This window comes from Centruroides sculpturatus, unplaced genomic scaffold (genome assembly GCF_000671375.1).
Source record: "Centruroides sculpturatus isolate CEXI.00-Female unplaced genomic scaffold, Cexi_2.0 scaffold748, whole genome shotgun sequence".
In the NCBI taxonomy this organism is placed as follows: Eukaryota; Metazoa; Arthropoda; class Arachnida; order Scorpiones; family Buthidae; genus Centruroides; species Centruroides sculpturatus.
This window is the reverse complement of record NW_019384939.1, coordinates 92,792-108,315: the sequence shown is the minus strand read 5'-3', so window position 1 is coordinate 108,315 and position 15,524 is coordinate 92,792. Positions and strand designations below refer to the sequence as shown.

Below are 15,524 nucleotides of genomic sequence, written 5' to 3'. Positions count from 1 at the left end.
AACATTATAGATCTCCATGTTGAGGGGACGATTTGTAACAATTTATATTTTGGGGGGCAAAAAACAATTTTCTGGGCGATATAGTAAAACATTATATTAAGATTAATTAAATATTTTATTTGTTATATCGTACAATAATTAAACAAATAACATTATACTAGTCACTAGTATATTCAATGCAGTATGAATTTGGCGTTAGCCCTGGCTCATGGCATCAGAATTTTGAAGTGAAGGGGCGATACTACGTAACGGTTTTATTGAAGGGGGCGACAATTCATTAGAGGTTGAGAAACACTGCACTACTGTATACAATTTAAGAAGCTTTAAAATGTGTTACATCAGTCACTTGGTGTGATAAACCCTTCTGTAAGATAACCTTTGTAGTTATATAATATAATATAATAGAAGGGTTAGAAGTACGAAATAATCTAATGATTTTAATGTTTTTTGCCTGGGCAATGCTGGGCTTACCTGCAAGTTTATATGTAAAATAACAATTGGTTTTTGAAAAATTGTGACATTAAGCGAGTATTGCTATTAGACAATGTGATAAAAGTTTTATCTGTATTTTTATTCTTTTGGATTTATAGCTTTATATGAGAAATGTGGGGAAGATGGGATGAAGTCTGCATTGTGTTTAATAAGTGCTCTAACTTGGTAGTAAATATTGCAACTAAATCTGCACACCAGAAAAAGTACCAGTAGATAATGATAAAATTACTGTTGTTGTTCACCACAACAGCAGTGGGTCCAATAGGAAGAAGGGACTGTCACAGAGGAGGTTAAAGTTAATTTGACCAAAAATAATAGTTAACCTCCTCCTGGGAGAAAGGATGGTCACTGACTACTAATTAATACTGGTCTACTATTAATATTTGAAAAGTGATCTGTGTTGGATAGGTTATGATGACCCCACATGTAATTGAAGTTGCTAACCTTAACATCCAAAAGACTTCATAATAAGACTTATTTAAATAAAAAAAATTCTTGTAAAAATGCAAGAATAATTGCTTTTATGTGATCACATAAAAAAACTGTTAAAACCAGGTTGAAAAAGATCAAAAACATCTAAATAAAGGAAACTTTTGAAAATTGTGGCATAAGAATACTGGAAAAAGATTTGACTGCAAGACTCAACATGTGAATAAAATGCACATTATACAGACTATAACTACAGGAAGTTTTGAATGAAGCAATGTTGTCATGATAATAAATAAGAAAAATAAATATTGGCACAGAAAAACACTTCGAGCTCTATTCTGTGCCTTAAATTGTTGCATGTGCATTAATTTGGCCCAACATTAGAACACCTTTAAACAGAATCAATAAAAGAAGTTTCAGGCAATGGGTTTATGAGTAGATGAAATCAGGGGAGGGGGCAGGGTGTCCAGGTTTTGTGGTAGTTACATATGTCATCATAAATATTGCATTTATAGAAAAATTATTAAAATTGGTTTGATTTATTTCGTTATGGCAATATGACATGGGAGTGATCTACCAAGGTGGATGCATCATGAAAAGACTTTTATGTAAAGCTGGTCCCTATTTAGGTGGTTTAACCCTAAAAAGACCTGCTGTATAGTCTTTAATAAGCCTTGTAACCCCAATGTATATCTACTATAAAAATAAATGACCAAACCATCAAAGTTGAAAAAACAATTAAATATCTTGGTGTCATTTTAGACCATCATTTCAGTTGGGATGCCACATTAAGTACATAACACAATGTACAGAACACATTTTTCAGGCATTTGCCAAAGGCCACACTTCTTTATGCAGCGCTTAAGAAGTGCTTTACAGCAAACACTCTGAAATCCATTTCAAAATGGCCAACACTGCTTGTGACGTCATTTTGCTACACTCTCACTGTATAAAGAAACATGATCAAAGTCACTTGTAGCAATTGGGGTCTGAATGCAGGTGCCCTCACTATAATTTATGAGCAAATTTTCATCCCAATGGTCATATATACTTCTGGTAGTTGAGGCTGGGCTGTTGAAAAAGAACATTTAAAAAATAAATTATCCTCAGCTCAAAGAAAAGCTCTTGTTCTCATTTTGAAAAACTATCGTACCATACCTAATAATAATCTTCAGGTCATAACATGGAAATTACCCATAAACAGCATCATAGAGCTTAACTACAAACTCTGGAACTTCAAATGGGGATATCACATAATCACAACTCTGGCACTTTTGAAACTAACAAATATGAGAGTCAAACTCCTTTTAGCCAATCCCTTCCACCATACATACATAAAGGTTTGATATGAACTAACCTTGACTTTGAAGTTTATACCAATGGATCAAGGATAATAACAACATTGGTTGTAGTTACAAGGTATATCAAAACAATACTGAAATCATCTACTAGAAATTTTGTCTCGACAAACATTGCATTGTCTTCCAGGCAGAACAGACAGCCATTAACATGGCAACAAGATGGGCAGATGCAAATCGTAACCATATTAACATCTCTATTAACACACACTGAACTTCAGTAATTACCTTCCTTTAGAACAATAGGCTTCATCCTATTGCTACTGCTATATGTAATACCATCCACAGTTCTAGTAACTCCTACACCATCAGCTAGACACATGGACACCAGAGTACAACAGGGAATGAGAAAACAGATTTGTTGGCCAAAGCTACTGCTAGAGACAACTCTATCCTGATAACATATGATAAAATAAGTGCAACGACTGTGAAGAAAACCCTACATGAAGACCTGATACAAAACTGGCAAAACTCTTGGAACCAAAACAACAACAAAATAACTTACCAGTTTATTCCTGTAATAAAAGATTACTATACATATAAATGGATTATCCCTAACTCAATTCTCACAATTCATTACTAAAATTTCATTAAAAAACCACAGAAAATTTGCTAGTAATCTGTACAGATTTGTCAATAGAAATACAACCTATGTGTCTTGCCTGTGAAAAAGAAGATGTAATCATTACCACTTTCACCATGTTCATTACCATCTTCAACTTATTGCTGGCCTCCAAACATAATGTAACCTGGCCTTGTACTCACCAGAAACCCCTCAAAAATAAAGAACTATACTCAGCATTTATTAACTTATAAGAAGATATGAAAATATAATAATTACTGCCAATAACTAAATGCCAATTCACTGAAGTACATACATCTTCAATCACTAACTTGTACAAATTGTATCAAACTTTGTTAACTGGTGATCTGCATCCACTGCAGTGCAGAAAAGCATGATCAGCAAGAACATACCAATCAAGCCTAGTTTGCTTGTAGAAGATATATTTGTATAATGTCCCTTAATTATTTTATTTGTTAATTTTCTTAAATCTTTCTCTCTCGCTCTGTGTAACATGTTCCACTTACAGTACAAACAATTGTAATAAATCTTAACAGCTATATGTAATTTGCTATAAATTTTAAGGACTTATCACACCACAGTTTTCATTTGAAAAGTTCACTGAGATTTTATTAAACCAATTGGTTTAATAAAATCTCAGTGGTAATGATTATCAATAATTTACAATCTAAGTATTTTTATATTTATTTTAAAGGAAGATTCAGTAGTAGAGTTAGATGTTTTTTAATAAAATAGCTAACCTTGTAAACCAGCATAAATTTACAAATTTATTTAATTGGAGTTATACTTTTAATTCAAGTATGGATTATCGTCAGATCTACTCAATAACAGAATTGAATTTGATGAACGATCACTGAGATTTTATTAAACCAATTGGTTTAATACGTGAGCTTTCCAATATTCCAATATCCCAAACAAGGATGAATTACAATTGATTATAATTATAATCAATTGTAATTCATCCTTGTTTACTCCTTTCTAAACACTATACCTCTACTACTAAGCAAATGCAGTACCAAGTATGTACTAATGTGTACATTATTAAAAATTATGTAAATGTATGTATTTTAGGAAGTATAGGAACTTGACCATCTGTCTGTTCTAATCTATGGTATGTTCAATTCTGTTATTGAGTAGATTTGAAGATTATCCATACTTCAATTAAAAGTATAATTCCAATTAAATAAATTTGTAAATTTATGCTGGTTTACAAGGTTAGCTGTTTTATTAGAAAACATCTAAATCTACTACTGAATCTTCCTTTAAAATAAATATAACAAATACTTAGATTGTAAACTATTGATAATCATGTCTGTAACTAAAGAAACTAAATAGTACTGAATGATTATCTCGTACTTAATGTTTAATTTAAAAAATTATTATTGTCAGTTTAATATGTTGACTAAATGATGATTACCTAAATTATACACACATACACATACATTAAGAAACATGTATATAAATACATATTAAATAATATATTATTTATAAATTTAATAAAACTCTTTCCAAATTTAGATAAACATTATTATGAAAATGAAGTTTATTCTTCCAAAACTGTTTTATAAATTAGCTGATTCATTTAAATTATTATTGTCAATTTGTAGACTATATATATTATTTGTAAATTATAATATATCAGTTTATTTTTAATTTATAAATATTCATCAAATTTCAAACATTCAAGTTTTTAACTTCTTAATCATAATATTTATCAATTGTTCTACTTTGATAAATTTGTGTTCAAATGATAAACATAGCATTGTAGTGTTACAAATATTGTACTATAAAATTATCTAAATACTATACTCCTAAACTGTAGTCCTGACTTTAAAAAATCAAGTTTAATTTTTACTTTATTCAAGGATTTTTATTTTGTTTTACAAGAACCAAATCTTCAGTGTCAAAATAATGCAAAAATTATTTTTTGTTTTCTAATTTAAACAATATAAGAAGAAACCATTTAAAAGTAATAATATATACAATTAAATATCCTAAAATTATTGATATAAAAAATGTATTTATAAGTAATGTATTACTTGTTTATATATATCAAATAAGTTAACACATTTTGTTATTCTTCAATTGCAGATAGCAGTACAATTTATCAAAATGTCAATTCAATGAATTTTTAAATGCTTAAAGCAGATAAGTAATTTTGCAATTTTTGCAATATATATTATAAAATTATAAATAAAAATTTTATACAATTGAATTCAAATGAAATAACTGAATAAACAAAATTAAGTTGCAATTAATGATAAAAGTTATTCTGTAAAATCATGTATTTTTAAAAAATAAAATATAATTTAGTTTTGTTAAAGTAATTAACATTCTTTTTTACAGTTACTACATATATATACATATATACATAATAGGGAGCTTTGCCCTCTAGCCACATATAGCAATCCAACTTTCTTTGCTCACTTTGCCCACTCATGGTGCTGCAATTTGAAAAAATTGTAGACCTATAAATTCCCACTGTCATCCATTTGTCTGTCTTGCCTTAATCTTGAGAACAGAGTTAGATAGATGAAAGACGAAACCAGATATGGAAACCTTAGGGACTGGAGACACAGGGTTTGTCCAATAGGTATTGGGACTGAAGTCATAAAAAGAAATTTATTGAAGATATATATATACAGTGAGTTAATAATCTTCAAAATATGACCTTCCTACATCAACACACTGTGGCCAGCACTTTTTCCAGTCTTCATATGCATCTTGAAGTCAGCAACCTCAAGGCTGTTCAGACTGCCCCAATCATCCCAAAATGATGTCCTTTCAGACTCCATTTGATCCAAGGGAACAAAAAGAAGTTGGGAGAGCCACATCTGGACTGTAGGGTGGTTGGGGCACTTTGACATATTATGTTTGGTTGGTGTCTCCCTCACAATTAGCAACATGTGACTGGGCATATTGTCATGAAAGAGTATCCAGGTATCTCCCTTCAAATGCAACAGACCCTAATCCTCAAACGTTCGAGCATTTCTGTGTAAAATTTACTGTTCACTGTTTGTCCAGCAGGCACAAACTCCTTGTGGACAACACTATTTTGTATCAAAGAAGACAATGAGCATCAATTTCACTCTTGATTTGTCAGATGTCCAGCACGTTGTTGTTCTTTGATGTCTTTCTGACCATCTTTGAATTTTTTACGCCACTCAAAAACATGCAATTTGAACATGGTTTCATTCTTGTAAGCTCACGGATCATATCAAAATTTTCCATAGCAGATTTGTTCAGTTTAATGCAAAATTTAATGACAAAATGCTGCTCGATGGTTCACTGAATCTTGAAACGTGAGCACTAAACATACTTTTACTTCAGGTGTGATCTACACACTCCAAAGACTCGGAGACAACTGAGTTGGGTCTTGTAGCTTACATTACACCTCCCACCATCAATTCCACCTAGAGACCATCCTCCACACCTTCCCATTGGCAGGAAAAAATCAATCCTGATACTTATTGGACAAACCCTGTATATATGAACTTCTGATGCAAATTGGAAGACACATTATTTCAATTCAAAACTTTTTCCCTGAAAACAGTTAATAGATGACTGGTATGACTCCATTGCTAACAGAAAAGTATGATGTATAGGGGCAAGACACTACTAATTTGAGATGGAGAGCATATATTTTAAATTAAATAAATTAAAAATATGATTAAAAATTAAAGCCAGGCATTGTGACAATTTCAAAATAGATAATTGCTTGTTTCTAATATAGACTATTCATAACAAAACTTTCAATCTTATAATTTGAAACCATGACATATAATTAATAAGTACCACAAATTACAACACTTGGCATTTTACCATCTTTATTCAGTTGATAGTATTTGAGAAACAAAAAAATTTCAATATGTATAACTTCATTTGTCTAAATCTGAATGAGGATTACATAACAAACTTAGTTTAGATCTGTTTTGAAATGCACCACCACACTCAAATTAACTAAAAAAAACTTTTTATTCAAATTGTATAAAAAACTTTTCTTTCAGATTTTTCCCATCAAAATCAAACACAGAACAACCTTCAGATTCTAGAACAAAAACAACATTCTTCTTTTTGAATTGGTCATATATCACATTTTTTTAATGTCCTACAGAAAAATACTCCAATTCTACCAATTCAATGGTTATGTGATTCACTTCACTTGCTTGCTCCATGGCTAAATTTTCCCAATGTAGACTACTCATAATAAAAAATTTTATGATGATGTGTTATGATGTGAGTTATGATGATTCAATCCAAACCAAAGTGAGTTATGATGATTCAATCTCTTGTTGGGATTAAATCAACTTAACTCACTTTTGTCCCTCTTGCTTCACTCCTTTTACTTAACCTCCTGCAAGATGGGAAGCTCAACCCTCCCACTCCCACCTGCTTTGCTTCCCTCTTAGCCCAACTGCTTACCTGCAAATTGTGTAAGGGATTGCTTTTTTCAAGCCAACCCCTTACACAATTTGCTATCATCTCAGGCCACCCCCTCCTTTGCTTCATTTAACTCCCACTCATTTTGCTTACTTGTTCAAATTCAAATATTTTATGATTACTTGTCAATTCTTCGTGCTGCCATTTCTATTTTATTTTATTTTGCATTATCTAATGTAGTATTATATATTCTTTTATTTAATGAAATACATATTTATGTAATTAAGGAGTTAATTGTTATAATAATCACAAAATTTAATTAATCAATTCTACATGCATAAAACAATATTTTAAGTTAAAATGAAGATTTAATATGGTTAGATAATGATAAAAAAAAATGTCTCATTAATAAGAAACTGAGCAGATTATTTGCAAAATAAATTATCGGTAAATATTATAAAATGAATAACTATCATATAAAATATTTGATTAATTGATTATAAAAAATATTTCAGTGAAAATTTCTTTCTAAAATGCAAGAAAGAAAGAAAAGAAAAGAAAAAAAAAAGAGATAAATATTACTATATAATACACACAATTTCTGTTAACTTTTGTTTTAACCTAACCTCTTTTATTAACTTGCACAATAATAAGGAAATTATGTTGCATGAAATCAGGTTTTGGTTAATACATTATTCAAGATAATAATTCCAAGTCTCATTAATTTATGTTTGACTAATTGTCAAGAATAGTCCAAACAATGAATTCTCATATACAGATTATTTCGTATAATTTGTAACATTTAATTAAACTTANAGAAATAAGTTGTTTAATGTACAGTACTTTTAATTCATATAGTTTAATTAATGTATTATTATAATTATTTTAAATTACTAATATTATATTAAAAGTTTGAGAAATATAGTAGTAATTGCTTATCTACAATTACTGTTTAATAAAACAATTTTTATATAAATTAAATTTACTGAATTGCATTTTATTATAAAACAATATTTCTATTTTATTTTATTTTGCATTATCTAATGTAGTATTATATATTCTTTTATTTAATGAAATACATATTTATGTAATTAAGGAGTTAATTGTTATAATAATCACAAAATTTAATTAATCAATTCTACATGCATAAAACAATATTTTAAGTTAAAATGAAGATTTAATATGGTTAGATAATGATAAAAAAAAATGTCTCATTAATAAGAAACTGAGCAGATTATTTGCAAAATAAATTATCGGTAAATATTATAAAATGAATAACTATCATATAAAATATTTGATTAATTGATTATAAAAAATATTTCAGTGAAAATTTCTTTCTAAAATGCAAGAAAGAAAGAAAAGAAAAGAAAAAAAAAAGAGATAAATATTACTATATAATACACACAATTTCTGTTAACTTTTGTTTTAACCTAACCTCTTTTATTAACTTGCACAATAATAAGGAAATTATGTTGCATGAAATCAGGTTTTGGTTAATACATTATTCAAGATAATAATTCCAAGTCTCATTAATTTATGTTTGACTAATTGTCAAGAATAGTCCAAACAATGAATTCTCATATACAGATTATTTCGTATAATTTGTAACATTTAATTAAACTTAATTATAATTATTAAAATATTTGAAGACAAAATACTTTTTTAGCATATAATACTAAAGCTAACTATGGTTATTAGTCAATATATTGAAAATTTATCCATATAAGCAGTATTAATATTTTTAAAAAGTTGTTAATTAGGAAATTTTAAACTTGAAGGTTTAAAACATTTTACTGCGATCTTCTGGAAATCAAATACTTTTTAAGTCATATAATCTAATGTTTGAAATAACAGTAGGTATTCTTACATATTAAAATATTACATAAATAATATAAAAAAATTTTGAAATTTTAAGTTTATAAATTTCAGAAACTGTTCAAATATTTCATTAAATTTTTAAAAATGTACTTTTTATAACTATTATAAAATAATTATTAAAGTGATTTAAAGTTTTTAAAAATCAATGGTAATAGAAGAGAGAAACTTAGTTTTAAATAATTTGAATCAATAGGAGTTTAAAAATTCAAAACATTTTACATAAAATGCATTCCAAATTATTTTTTTAAATCATTTATAATTTCTTAACAAATATACAATAACATCTTTTACTTTGACTGAATTGATGATGAAAAAAGATTTTGATAAGTTTTTTTTAAAAGTTAATTTACAGTAACAAGCTGTTTGTTGTGCCTGTCTTTCTGATTATCAATGTATTTTAAAATCATAAAATGCAATCAAAATTACTTCTAAAGCAAAATATTAAAAAAAAAATGTTCAACAAATACATTTGTAAGATAAAAAAATTACATATAAAAATTCAAACAACTCAATTCAGTTATAACAAATTAAAAAGTTAAATGTGATAGCTAATAAAAAAAAAGTTATTTCTAAATTAAATACAAAAATTATAAAAATGTATTTTCTAACACAATCTTATAATTTTTGTTTTAAACAAAAATCAAGAGATTCAAAGATAAAATTCCTGAATGAAAGTTATAACTAATTAATAAAGTAAACCAGTAATTGTTAGAAAAGAAAGAATTTAACAACTATAATTCACAAATTTATCAATTAAATGTCTCAATAAAAATCCAATAATTAAATTATATTGTTAAATCCACTATATTTAATTAAATGTTCATGACTTGGATTATAATAACATCAGTTTTGCACAAAAATCATTAGAACCACCCTAACAAAGTAATTTCACACCTGTATGTTTCTAATAGAAAAGGAAGTAAATTATTAACCTGTTGGAATTAGAAAATAAAATTCTACAAATATACTTACAAGAACACTAATGACAAAGTGTATATATATATATAAAAAACAATATTAGAATATAAAATAATAATAGAATTTTAACACATAGTTGAAATTGCAAAAAGATAACATTAACCTTGATATATAAACAACAATAAATATGCATAAGCTATTCAAGTACTTGTTCCAAACTGTCTTAATGAAGACTGATTAACAGTTTAAAAATATTTAAAAACAGAATTCAATATAGATACTTAATATGAATCAGAGATCAATGCTCCTGTACACAATGCAATGCATCCTAATTTACACAATAGAATCAATAGAATATTTTTTAATGCTACATTATAATAAAATGAAGCATATTTACTTCTATATATCTTATAACTTTCAATACAGTTTTATGAAGAGATATATTTATCATCTTAATAATATATTTTAAATCTTAGCCTAGTATTTTCTCTAAATTTTTCACATAAGCATAATAATTATAAAGTAAAAGAATGGGTAATACAAATATTAATCAATGCTTTCAAGTATTTTAATGATTATGATGATCCAGATATTATGCTATAGAACTGAAAGCTGTTTTATTGGACAGTGTGACTATGAATATATAATCAGTTAATCCCAAGAATATTCATAAGAAATATTTATTGTTAAAGTTGAATAAAGTTCCATTATGGTAATTTAAGCCAATGTAAAGAGTGTATAAATGGCATTTATAAGCTGATATGCTGAAATATATGATATTAAAAAGGCATTTTGGCATAAAAGGTCTTTTAACAGCAAGCACAAGGTTATGGTGAGAACAACACATAGGGATGTTATTAATTAATATCAATTTTGAAAAAAATTCTTTAGAATAAACTGATATATATATATAATATCTTATACTATATTTATTTAATTTTATATTAATTACATTTAATTTCGTCATATGAATGGTAAAATTAAAAGTATAGTCAACATTTGTGGAACTCGATTTACCTTTTTTTTTTATTATTATTTTTCTTGTATAATTTTTATTTAAGTTTCTCTAGTTTGATCGAAATAATTTAAATGTGACTGATAACGTAATCGTCTCCTGTTATTAAAACGGTGTGACTTACCAATGAGAAAAAGAGTTAAATCTGTGACGATCACGACAAGACTGATCAAAAAACCAAGATGGCTGACATCAACCTTTGGTCACGTGACCTGCCTGGTCACCAGGTCACGTGACTCGCGGAGCCTCGGAGAAGTGAAATCAGCTGTTATAAACGGCGATGAAAATTTTCTTCTGTGTTGTAAAAAATTTTTTTAAATCACGAGATTAACGTGTTAAATTAAAAATTGCTATATTTTACTTTCGAATAAAATTAATAAAGTCGTAACAAAGTTGTTATATATTTAGCGTCGCTAATTTATTTATTTATTTATTTATTTTTATTTCTATTTATGTTTAATAGTATTGCGTATCACGTTTAGTCTTTTGAATTTTAAAGAAAACTTTTTGTTTTTAAATTTACTTTATAATTTTGTGGTTATGTATTATGTAAAATTTATATAATTATAATTTTATCTCGACTTCTTACGTTTGTTGATATAATTATATTGAAAAATATTTTTAACAGAAATTTTAATATGATGGAAGATTGGCAACACTATACCATATTGTGTTCTAGTGTTGCGCAAAATGATTCGTGTTTCGGATCAACCCAGTAAAGTGAACGATTCACTGTTTTGAAACGTGATTCATTGACGAAATCACATACACGCTGAATTGAAACTCATTACACTTATCGATTGCGTGTAATGCACGACACATTCGATTCATCGAAACTCACAAGTTCAGTTCCTTCTGCTCTTTTTAGATTAATAACTCAGGCTAAATGAAAATTCACGAATACTCGCGGATGTGTAAATGAACAATTTAAATATTAAAAATATAACAATGGTTAATATAATTCGTGAGCAAAATCCTAATTATCAGCATTTCTTACAGTAAGAATTAACAGTTCACAGGAACTTGCTTTCAAGCTTATTAATTCGAAGTTTCAATCCCTACAAAGCACTAAAAATTCGAAATAGCGACACACTAAATTGAGTCAATGTTTCAAAACAGTTGAATACTGAGATTCAACTTACCGAAATACCGTTAAATACAAATAATAATCTTATAATATTGATATAATTAGATGGGTTGATAATAATAATATTAATAAGCGCAGAGCCCAAACGGTTAGGAGTTGAAGGTTGAAATTTGGTACACAGTTAGATAGGTATGCCATGATAATGCACACTAAAAAGGTATTTTTCGAATGCCTTCCTCCGGGGAAGAGGGAGAGAGTTAAGTATTACCCTGAAGAACTCGGCTTCTACTGTACTATTTTAGATGCGGTTTTTTGCGTTTTTGCAGGAAATCGAACATATTTTTAAACCCATCTAAAAATTCTCTAATTAACCTTGGAAGAGGGGAGCCTAAGGGTGCGACTATGCAGACGTGAGCGAGCGAATTTTCCGAGAGAGCGAGAATATGTAGCGAGAAGAGGTGATGACGTTTCTCGCTCTTTATGTTTCTCGCTCTCGTTTATACGATCACACAGACACGAACGAACGAGAGAAAGTGGAGTCGAGTTGATGAGTTACGTGTTCCCTGAGGAATAAAAGAAAATGGTTCGACATCGACGCTTATTACTAGCAAAGAAAAAGTTGTTATTAGGATTACTTCATGAAGAAGTAAAAATAAAACGAAGATACGGTGTCCATCTCCTCTGGAAACAGCGAAAGGCTAAAGGACATTATCATAATTTGGTAAGAAAACAGAATTTGTATAACTTCATGTTTGTTTATAGTTTTGAAAAATATTAAAACAAAAATCGTTTTATATATAGATGAAAGACAAGAAGAATGATTATTCTTCATTTTTTTAGAAATTATTTAAGAATGGCTCCGTCACTGTTTGATAAATTATTAACGCCGATAGCTGATCCATTACAAAAATACAGCAATAATGAGTCTATTTCTCCTGGTGAACGTTTAGCTATTACATTAAGGTAAAATTCGAATATAATAATTCAGATAAAAATTTAGAATTTGATAGTTTATCAACTAATTAAATGCTTTTTTAGATTTTTGGCAACTGGAGACTCTTACAAGTCTTTAGCCTATGCATTTTATGTAGGATTCTCCACAATCCAAAAAATAATATCAGAAACTTGCCAAGTTATTTGGGACACACTTAAAGAAAAATACATTCCGGTGAGTACAGTATTCACAAGCGACTAGAGCTTGAGATCCTGTCGCGCTCCTATTGGTCACATTCATTATGCCGACACACATGTAGTTTACTAGTAGTTTCATATTTATAAATTATAAGTTTAACATTCATTTTTATTCTTTCTTGTTTTAAAAATTATAAAATTAATATTTATAAATATGAAAATGAAAAAATATATATAAATAAAAAACGTGATGTTATAAAAAATTATTATAAAAAATCATGATTTTATATTTTTAAGAAAGTTTCTAATGTGCTTAATGTGAATTTAATAGGAAAAATAATGATTTTTGATGATTTCATGAATTTGAAAGGTTTTAATGTGTGTTACAATCCTTACAAACATAGCTTACATGTAAAATTTGTAGTATCAATTGTTACTGAGACACAAAACATATGATGTCAAGAATCACACTGCACGCATTGTATCCACGAGACTGTCTGTTTCTTGTTGGTCATCAGATTTGTTACACGTACTACAGTGTTGTTGTAATTCTCTTAGTTACCTTCGAATTCTTTTTATTTCAGTTGGGAAAATGTGTAAACGTCTTTGTTTTTGCCTGGTTTTTCGGTCCAATCGTATTTGATGCTGAAAATTTTCATTAGAGGTTTACAAAATTATGCTCTCATTGCAGTTTTGAATTTCTTTAAGTAAATTTTGTGTTGTAGCAAAAACCTTTCATTTAATTAATTAACTAATGTCTGTTTCACGAACTGATCTGGCTTCCAGAACTTGTTTGAAAATTTCTTTTTGCATTTCTGTTTCGGTACTTGAAGTTTGCATTGCATCATCATTCAGCTCCAATCTCTCACTTCCAATTTCAGTTGTTGACTGTCCGCATTCAAGTGATACTATTACTTTGTCATTACTGCCTTCAAAGTTATAGTCACCACTATTTTCTCCAGTACTTATTTCCATTGTACTGTATTCAATTTTCAAGTAATGTGTATGTTTATAAATTGTTTTTACATACAACAAATCACTACAAGACCAGCTAAAATCATGTATACAAACTTTGCATAAACACATCTTAGTTGACAGTCTAATCTTGGACAGGTCTTTCTAACAATTTATAATTTATAAATATGAAACTACTAGTAAACACATGTGTGTCAGCATAATGAATGTGACCAATAGGAGCGCGACAGGATCTCAGGCTCTAGTCGCTTGTCCGTAAATCGAGAAGCTCATCCACTTACAAATATTACCGTGAAAAACGCCGAAATCATTGGGTACCCGACTTTTCTCTCATCTTTATTTTTCATTTTCTTTCTTGCCTTAAATCTATATTTCATCTTTAGTAGATAATAATTAGCCGTAATTTTAGCCGTAGTATATAATTTGTATTTTCTAGATTAGTAATTTAAGTAAGGAAGAATTGTCGCGATATATAACTAATGCAAAATGTTAGTTACTAAAATAGTTAAGAGATAGAGATTGTAGCTGGCATCTGATTAATATTTCCTGTATTCGGTACGCGAATTAAAGACTTATATTATAAAAGTTGAGTTTCTTTGTCCACAGTATTCGCGCACTTCACACATCATTTACCAGTGGCGTGCCGTGACATTTGATGATAGAGAAGCTGTGTTTCTATAAGAAGCCGACATCCAGGGGCAATTAGTCAATCGCGCGTCAGTGATAATCTAGAGCAGCGTTTCTCAAAGTGGGCGATAACGCCCCTTGTGGGCGCTGGAGGCTTTCAGGGGGCAGTAGAAGGCTCAAAGAGAATTGGGGGGGCGTTAAGGAAATATAGAGGGGCGACGGCAGACAAATTCTATATATAAAAATTCGACGGAATATATATAAAATGTTGACATTTTATATATTTTTTTATTTTTTATTGAAGGTCACAACTTGAATATTTCTAACACATTGACTTTTATTTAGCTCAGCGTTTCTCAAAGTAAGCAATAACGCCCCCTTCTGGCGCGATGAATAGATCTATGATAGAGGCAGGGTATTGAACGGTGACCAAAGGCAAAATTGGGGCTGATAAGAGGAAACATTGCGTTTAATGGTTTCCAGATGATGAGAACAATGTACAGTAAGGGCACAAAGTGTGAGATTCATAGAAAAGTTTTCCTAAGAATATTTCCAATCCTTTTCTCACACAAGAGAAAATGGGTTAGGGGGCGTTGGGTATAACTTTATGGAACAAAGGGGGCGGTGGATCGAAAAAGTTTGAGAATCACT

At 28.9% G+C, this 15,524-nt stretch overlaps 1 protein-coding gene across 3 annotated transcripts in view; it reads right to left on the bottom strand.

Annotated features, from left to right (window-relative positions):
- Positions 1-11,273, bottom strand: part of LOC111632102 (GRB10-interacting GYF protein 2-like) — a 94,952-nt gene extending 83,679 nt beyond the window's left edge. For 2 of the 3 annotated variants that reach the window (XM_023376469.1, XM_023376471.1), the window contains exon 1: positions 11,056-11,273. The gene's annotated coding sequence lies outside the window, so the exon portion shown is untranslated. The remainder of the gene's footprint in view (positions 1-11,055) is intronic. The other variant, XM_023376470.1, reaches the window with a different exon arrangement.
- Positions 11,274-15,524: the final 4,251 nt, after the last annotated feature.